This window comes from Diorhabda sublineata, chromosome 3 (genome assembly GCF_026230105.1).
Source record: "Diorhabda sublineata isolate icDioSubl1.1 chromosome 3, icDioSubl1.1, whole genome shotgun sequence".
Lineage (NCBI taxonomy): Eukaryota > Metazoa > Arthropoda > Insecta > Coleoptera > Chrysomelidae > Diorhabda > Diorhabda sublineata.
Window position 1 is genome coordinate 12,221,206 of NC_079476.1, and position 9,666 is coordinate 12,230,871.

Here is a 9,666-nt window from a genome sequence, read left to right on the forward strand (position 1 = left end):
ATCTATAATAAGATGACAACGATGAATGAGAAGATACAATCGAATATGGAGAATAGAATTACAACGATTGACAAGTAAATCAAGGAGTTAGGAAGAAACATTGCTAATTTGAGAACAGAAGATATTCTAATAGAAGAAAAAAAGATCGAACAGACAAAATCTTGCAATACAGAAACACTAGTTCGACGGCGTGGCGTCTTGGATCAGTTACGTTAAACAGTTTGAGGCAGCCGCTAAAGTGAATAATTAGTCGGATAAAGAAAAAGATGTGAACTTGACCAGTGCTCTGCGAGGAGACGCCAAGATATAAATCAGACGATACTGATGGTTTCGAGCAGCTGAAGAAGAGGTTGGAAACGAGATATGGTTACGAACATCTTGAACAATTGTACCAATAGCAGCTGAAGGGCCAAAGGCAGAAGCATGGCGAAACTCTCCAAGAATACGAGGTAGACATTGAATTGTATTAAGTGTGTGTGTGTGTGTGTGCCATGTGCAAAGTAATCTTCTGGGTTTTACTTCTTCACACATAATCTTGGTCCAAGTGTTGTAGTAGTATCGAAAATTTTCTGCAATGATTGGTCTTCCTAGTCTAATTTGAAAAGCCCTTATTCCACAATTTATTGTTATGCCCCACATGTGTTTCATTAATTGTCACCTTAACTGAACCCGATTGATAATGAGGTATAAAATAATAAATAAAACATATTTCTTCAATGATTTACCAATCCTACTTGCCATTTGGATTAACTTTAATAATAAAGGGAAAAGGGCATTCCCTATATATATTAATAATGCTTCCAGCTTTTGAACTTAAAATTAAATATGAGAAAGGTAATGAAAATTACTCCGAAGGGAAAGTTTTTATTATTGATTCAGGCCGTAGTTCTCATATGGCAAATGACATTAAAATGTTTCAAAATCTGAATAATAAAGCTGAGAATATAAATGCTGCAAAAAAACTTACAAATGACATCATAGGGTATTGGTACCATAGAAAGAGAAATTGATGTTTTATACGTACTGGAGTTGAAAAAAAATCTGCTATTAGTATAAGCAATTACTGAAAATAAAGTTATGGTTTTAAAAAATAATCAAATAATATATGAAGGAAGAAAGAATGAGTCAGGGCGGTATCGAAAAATATGATTGATTTAGAGATAGTATCAGGGATTGCCTTTAAAAGTAAAGATTATGAGTTTTTTGAGGTACTATGTGATATTTGTGTAAGAGCTCATCAAACAATATTTCGATTTAATTCAGAAAGAACAATAGCTACAGGAGCTTTGAAAATTATCCATACTGATAATATTGATGATACTGCTGTGATAGCCTTTACAATATGTTCTAAATTCGTAATTTTTCTACTTCACAAATGTGAATCTACTTCTGATACAAACATTGGAGGCTGTAGGTTTTCTGTGCCATGATTTGGATAAATATTTTATTGTACTAGTTTCGTTAAACTAATTCACGGACACTAGACCTTGTTACGAAATTTGTATTAGCACATGAATTATTAAACAATATTCCAATTAAACGAGTTTATCCAATCGTAGCCATATAAATGTACAATATATATTGTAACTTTGGTGGAGATACTGTAAATGTAGCTAGATAATATCACATAAAAATTAATCTCTATTACTTAAGGAAAATACAAAATATATAGGGTGATCCACTTGAAATAACAAAGTCCATTATTTTTCCGGAATAAGGAAAGATCTGACAATGTAAATATCACCATAATACCGGCCGTATTACAAAACCGTTGTACACAAAAAATTATAAAAATTGTTTTCTGCAATTCTACATTTTTTGTAAATTTTGTTTTTAAGGATACCTATAGAGAAATGACCACTTTATAATCAAATTAATTTAACCAACCCTTTAAGGTATAAATGAGTCACTTAGAATTGTCTATCACGCATATTTCTAAACGTTTTAACACAAAATAAATATAGCAGATAAGTATATATGATCTCACCGAAAGCATTATTTTTGATCTCGTATATTTGTCTAAACACATCCTACACTTTTGTACACTTTACATAAAAACACAAATCATCATTCTAGGATTGAAAAAGCAAATAACATTTTGTTTTTCCATACTGCAAGTAGAGTGTAGGTACCTTCAAAGAAATATAATGAAAACATTTATTTAGAATAAAAAGTACAAAAAATCATGTTTTTTTTTTCGTTTTCAATAGGACCACTCTGGGCCCTGGGGAAAATTTGAGCGGGAAATTTTTCCTCGGATAAACACCCCATATGGAGTGTAAAAACAAATAAAAATTGGGGGAAATTTATCAATTTTTGTTGGGACTCAACGTGTTAAAAAAACATTTTATTGCAATATCACCCATAACAGCTTTAAACTACATTGAAAGCTACGTCAGAAATTCAGTTCTTCCCTATTTCTATTTCCACACATATGCGTGATTAGTAATGCAAGAAATATATGTTAAAAAAATAGTGGAATGATGAGTGATAAATTTGAAGCAAAACTTGAAACACCAGAAAATAATACTGACCTTATAGAGAATACTTGACGTATAACTTTGACCTAAAATTATTTTACAGGCTGTGTAATAATAATTAAAAAGGAATAGAATATTGCTATAAGAGAGTTACAGTATGATACATAAAATACACTTCTCCAAAAACTTATCGAATGCACCATTACTTAAATCAGTTTAATTATATTTTAAAAAATTAATGAAAAATTATATTCTTTTAGAGTTATTTTAAATTTATCACTCTAATTATTATAAATTCTGGAAAGAAATATATGAATATAGTAAATGAAACAAGCTATAGAACGAAGAAAAGCTTGTTAAAAATGTGTCTTGCAGAAATAACATCTGTCCGCACAAAGTTATATTAAGCTGTCCTATTTCATTTCAGTCCATTCCTAGATTTGAATCAAATTCTCCTTCCAAGATATTGTTTGCTTATAATTCTACAAGCTTTCTATGCGCTTGAAGTTTGGCTGTTCCATAGAATTACAACTTCTTTCAAATTGCCGTTTCCGAGATAATTGAGGCGTTCCATACATAAAACTCACTCTGTATAATGAAGAAATGCAAAGTGAAGAAAATTAATGCTGGAAAGAAAAAACCAGACATGAGAGTATGTAGAAGTGAAATATAAGAAAATCTTGACAAATGAATAGTTTTTGAGAAAATATGAGAATGGTTGGTTGTTAGAGGCTTTGAACAGACAAAAGGACTTGATTATACTCGTAATGATGTTTTTAGTCCAGTTGTAAATGTAAATTCTCTGAGAATATTGTTAGCTATGTGTACAAAATAATTACCAGATGAAGAAATTTGATATTAAAAACATTTTTCTGACGAAATACCAGGAAAAATATGTAAGCTTAAAAAATCATTATACTTACGGTTTAAAGCAAGTTCCAATGAAATGGAATGAACATTATACAAAATTTCTAAGATAAAACGACATCTTAAGTGTTGAGCAATGTATATTCGAAAATAAAACTGGAATCCCATTCCTAGTAAAACTCGAACAAAAATTTGGAACAAAGAAGTTTAACAATGCTGATTGTTTTTAGAGAATTGGATTGACCAGAACTACATATTCAATAAAATTAGATCAAGAAAGTTACACCGAAACTGTGCTAGAAAATATTTTATGGAAAATGCTAAGCGAGCTTTGACTCCAATCACAGATTACGAAGAAAAATTAAACAACGTAGAAGAACTGTATTTATCAAATCGAACAAGGCCATACATATCCTATGCTGTTGGATGTTCAGAATGTGAAGAAAATACTACGTTTCTTAATAAGTTCAAAAGAAGGAGGCATTTTTTATACAAAGAGTAAAGAAAATACAAAAATTGAAGTTTACATTGACATTGACTTTGTTAGAGAAAAAAACACCAGAAACAGCACAACAAGCTATTATATTTTATGGTAGTGGACCTCTCAGTGGGTGTTCCTGCAAACAACCTGTTGTGGCACTGAAGCAGAATTTATTGCGGCTATCGAATCAATTGAGGAAGTTCTGTATTTCAAAAATTTATCCGACAAACTAGTTATGAAAGATGCAGATGTATGTTTGAAAACGGACATTCACAGTGCAGAAAATAATGAAGCAGATATTTTTACTAAACCTCTTCTGACTGTTAAATTTCAAAAACATGACTTTAGTTTTAGTAGTTAGATTAGCAGTGAGCTTAATTTGTTAGATGTTAGATTAAAAAATAAGATAATATAATAATTCGGGAACAATGTAGATGCTTCAAGATTCATGTAACAAAATTTTTATAAAATTAAAATAATAAAAAGTTTCCAGAACCATGACCTGTGCAATACTAATATGGTCGCTAGACGACAAACAACTTATTTGATGCTATTGTGACCACTGGGATTTGCTACTTTTTCAGTGTAATCGTGCGTTTTGTTGTCTTGCGTGACTACGGTACCTACGGTAATTTTAAAAATAATTGTATTTATTGTATCTATTTAAGCTTGTATAATATTTATTTTTCTTCTCATCTTTTCTTAAAGTTTCTCTAGAAAGGGCATGTTTTAATAATATATTCATACGAGCCAATTTATTAAAAGGATCAGATATGTTTTCTGATGATAAATCTGTCTGTACTTCTTGAGTACATCCACATGGAAATTCTCCTTTCTGTATTTGTACATGGACTTTCAGTATCTTCTAGTAAAACTTAAAGATATGCTTCAATGAAAAGATAATATTTACTTAAATTTGAACGTTTGAACGACGTAATAGGCGGAATTCGAAAAAAACTGACAGCATCCATTTCAGATCTATTTTCACACAAAGTGGGTATACTTTGCCAGCCGTGGCAACATTGCTTAAAAAACTGAAAAAATATTTTCTGTAAATCCGGCAACGCTGCCCTATTGCAATTGGTGGCAAAATACTACGCGATCAACAGGTCTTAGGCACAGTGTTATCACTTCTACCGATTTTTCGGTAGATCTACCGATATTTCCTTCAATTTACCGATCTACCGAAATAACGTTGAATTTTACCGAATTTTAAGCTTAAAAAAATAATATTTTATGTTTTCATTCTTTTCAAGAAATTTAAGTTCGGAAATAGGTAAATTAAATGCGTCAGCTTCCGCCATCTATTAATTGTTAAAGATAAATTAATTTCAACACTCGGAAATTCTCACGTCTTTTGTGTAAAACCTCTTGGTGAATCCCTAAGAAATCTCGACATAATTTATGTAACAATGAAGAAGGGAGATGCTTACGAGGCGATTTGCATTTCTACAAATAATACATTTATTGGTACGTACAATTTTGTTATTTATTATTTCGTACATATGTTTTTCAAGTTTTCAGCCTGTATATATACTGGCGCTTTCGTTTTGTTATATTATATAAATAGTAGATTCATTGATTCATTATTTTTGTAGCGACTATTAAAAGTTGAGTATTAAATTGGGTATGCAGAATTTGTGTCACATTAGTATTTAATAATACAGAAATTAATATCCTTACATTTTTGAACGGGAAGATTATTCCTTGAATGAATTTAATTTTTTAAAATTGCAATGGATTTAGCTAATGCTAGCCACCCTAATGATCACCAATAACCTTCAAAATACTCTCAAATTTACAAAACAAACCGAGAAGAAAAACCTGAATTCAACGGCTGGCTTATGAAGGGTAGTAAAGGAGAAAACTATGCCAAATGTCGTAGAATAAAGATAAAGAATTAAATATTGCAAAGATGCATTAATAAAGCATGGAATTTCGAAACTACATATAGAAAAACTTAAACTTCAACGTGGTCAACAGTCCATTGGTAAATTTGTAGTCGATACGTCGGCAAAAGTTACGACGGATTGGAGTATTAAAGAAGGTATTTTTTTGTTTACTCAATAGTTTCTCGATTATTGAAATGAATTGGATTTTATTGTTACAGCTGAGATCAGACTATGTGCTATTCTGGCGGAATACAATTTACCAATAATACTAATGGATAATTTGCCTCAGTTGTATACTTCTGCATTTCCGGATTCAAAAATTGCAAATGGTCGAGTCTACGACCGTGATAAACAATGTCATTGGTGATGAAAATTTCAAGAACATCTGCGAAAATTTACGAAATAAGAAATTCTCAATAATAATCGACGAATCCACTGATTTGTCTACACAAAAGCACCTTTGTATTGTTGTGAGGTGTGTAGCAGAACATTCTGTAAAAGATAATTTTTGGATATTTGTTGAAGTTGAAGATGCTAAAGCTCAGTCAAACAATATCTTGATTGAAAATTTTACTAAATATGGGATACCCTATAAGCAAAACTTGATCGGATTTGCTTCAGATGCAATTATTAAGAAATGATATCTCGGGGTTATTTGTTATGAAATGTAGCTGCCATTCCTTTGATTTGTGTGCATCTAGTAGTAAGTGGTAAAAATGACGTTTTAATTTTTAATTTAATCTTATAAAAATTACAAAAACCACAGAACAAATTATATTTTCAGTTTTTGGATTGTGTTCTGCCATTTTTCATTCATTTAAATCGGGAAATGCAATTCGAATCTCCAAAAATTCACCTTTTATATGAAAAAGTAAAACCTGTGATACAAAGCCTGTTCAATTGTTTCCTTAAAAGAGACTATATCGTTAAAATAACTATTACAAATATTGACAAGACACACCTATTGAAAATATATATTTTGAAGCAACTGTAGCTGTCATTCTAATGAATTCTAAAAATATTGCAGCTCTTGAAATTGAAAATTTTAAGCTACGTTGCTTAGATTTTTATATAAGAGGCCTGTACACATATAATATCAAGATTTCCTTTGGACAACAATATTTTACAAAAACTTTGTATTATAGATCCAAAAAAAGTTAAACAAGGAGGTATTCCATCAATAGTTGATGTTGCCCTGTTATTTCCTCATATCATTGAGAGTGAACTTCAAAAATTGAGATGAATGGAGATTATTAAGAAAATCTAAGGAAGTGCAGGGCTTCAGCAACAATTTAGGCGCCATTATTTCTAACACTGTGCAATTTGTGGAAAATCTCCTATGCTTACCACATTCATCGGCAAATTAGGAAAGAGTTTTTTCAAGCTACAACTGTTGAAAACAAAAGTGAGAAATCGCCTAGAAACAACAAGAATCTCTGCTTTGTTGTATACGGAACAGTACATGCAAAAAAATGTATGACATAATTTTCCAATTGGAAAAAATCTCATCTCAAAAATGACTGATGCTAATTTAAAAGCAAAAAGTTCTTTTGAAGATTAAGATTTATGTTTAAATAAAAGTTGCTTTGTAAACAAAATTATTTTATTGTGTTTTATTTTAAAAATCGTTTTATTTTCTACGGTATCGGAGATAAACTGTTAGCCAATTACCTACCAGTTCCAGTGAATAATACTAATTTTTAAAATTTACGGAAAATTGTAGTTATCTACCGATTTTTTACGAAGCATCTACCGAATTCGTTACAACCGATGGTGGCAACACTGCTCAGGCAGTACGAGTCCGGAGCTCGTGAAAACTAATGAATCTTGAATTCTGGTTTTAACATCACCTATTCCTGTGTATATGTGAATCCTATTTCTGATACTAACAGTTTTCTAGATGCTAAATTTCCAATAATTTTTGCGGTTGGTACAGTTGCCCACATTGAATTATTTTTTTATAAAATGGTTCAAACTTATAAAAGACAAGTGGGCACACGCCTTTATAAAGATTATAGCAAAGAACAGTTGCGTAGAGCTGTTCTACGCCATATCAGGTTTTCGGCGTAATCGAACTACTTACGACAAACTTGTTTTCCTTAAAACACATATCTCTTTTGAATAAAAATATTTTCACTGGTTAATAGTCTAGGGTACACAATAGATCAATAAGTCAAAGTGTTAGCGAAGTGGAGTTACCACAATTACGCCCTAACTCATCTAATCTTGCTATAAATAACTATAAAGATCTCATTGCAGCTATCAAAAATAATTGAGGGTGCTCTTTACCTACATTTCCTTACTGATAGAACTTCCAGGGTTTTCGCAAATACAAAGCTCTCCCTTTCTCATTCACAAAATGCTGGTGTCCCTCAAGGATCAGTATTGAGTTCTACTCTAATTATCCTTATAATAAATGAGTAATGCGACAACTTCCCTGTTACCGAAAAATACGTCCAATACGCTTGACGTAATTCTTTACTGCCAGTCCTGTGTACATACAAACTTTTGCGAAATGCCAGACACCAACTCCGGGAGAGATCTCTCTACCAAGAGTAACATTTTCCCATAATAAAACCAAACTTCCCTCTAACTATTGTAAATTAGTGTAAAATCCTCGGTATGACTATATTCTCGACTATTTAAATTTATTTAAAAATTTATCCTGAATCACCACATTCACGAAATCAATGGCATCTCTCTGAAGCTCACAATAACAAAATGTAAGAATTTGTTTTGCAACTGAAATTGCATTTATTATTTACTACAACAAACTCCATATACAGTGCTACCTATTAACATAACCTAAAAGCGTATTATGCATGATCGTCGCCTTTTTATGGTGGTTTGTATAAACTGGTGTAAGCACTTTTATAGTGTGCAAATTGGTTAACTTATAAAATTGTTTTTATTTTCTTTCCTTAGCATATAAAGGGAAGTTCAGACCTTGTATTGAAAAAAGTCATCAAGTTTTTATATAATATGCTGTGGTTTCAAATTGTTTCCTTATTTTAAAAAATTCTTTTTTAGGTTAACTTTGACCCCTCGATAAACATTGCCAGGGTGTTAATGTTCCGCTTTCACTAGTGCGAATTGTACAATATTTTTTTTTAATTTAGATGTTTGATTTAGCACTAATAGGACAACTCTCCTAAATCACTTAAAAGGCTATAAATGCAAAGGAGTGGGAAGACCTACCGTCTTAAGGAAGATTGGGGCTATGATTTTGACAGACTACAATTGAGGCAGTGTAGATAGAGAAAATCCTTTATTTGCAAAATAAGTAGCGAAAAATTTGTAATTGCTACAAGACAGGATTTCAAACCGAAATGGCTCCTCACAAAGTTCTATGTAAGAGAAGCAACCGCAATTCAAGTAAATTGATGGGTAGTGTAACTATCGCTACGTTTACAGATCAGAAATATGGCACCCAGAAAGAACAAGACGAAGTTTTGGTAGGCTTTTGAATCCTTGTCAAGTATGTGACAAAAGGTGACTGTGTGGGAAAGTTTTAAACACAAAACACAAACACAAAACCTCTGGGTCATTAGAATTTAAATGACCGTTAATTACGTCTATAGGTTTTCTTTTTGCCGTTAAGTGTATTGAATGGATAAGCCATAACTGCATCAGGTATTTTGAAACTGATTGGTGTTTTGAGGAATCCTTGGGTATTTAAAAATCTCGTTGCTGTTGGGGTTTGGTTCATTTTAATTGTTATTTTTCATGTAAGGCAAGAAGTATTTGTCTATAAGTCTCATTTATGTTTCATCTATTCCTATGTGGTTTGTTTTACCTTCTTGATAATTTATATGATTTCTTTTACGTCGTTTTCATTTTTAATATCTTTTAGTTTTTTGATACACCTTTTAAATTTTATAGAAGAATGTTCGTAAGAACCCAAGAGAAAAAAAATTTTTAAATAAATTTAAATAGTCGATAATAT

At 31.3% G+C, this 9,666-nt stretch overlaps 1 pseudogene; it reads left to right on the forward strand.

Moving 5' to 3' along the window:
* The first annotated feature begins 6,495 nt into the window (after positions 1-6,495).
* Positions 6,496-7,281, forward strand: LOC130441663 (uncharacterized; annotated as a pseudogene).
* Positions 7,282-9,666: the final 2,385 nt, after the last annotated feature.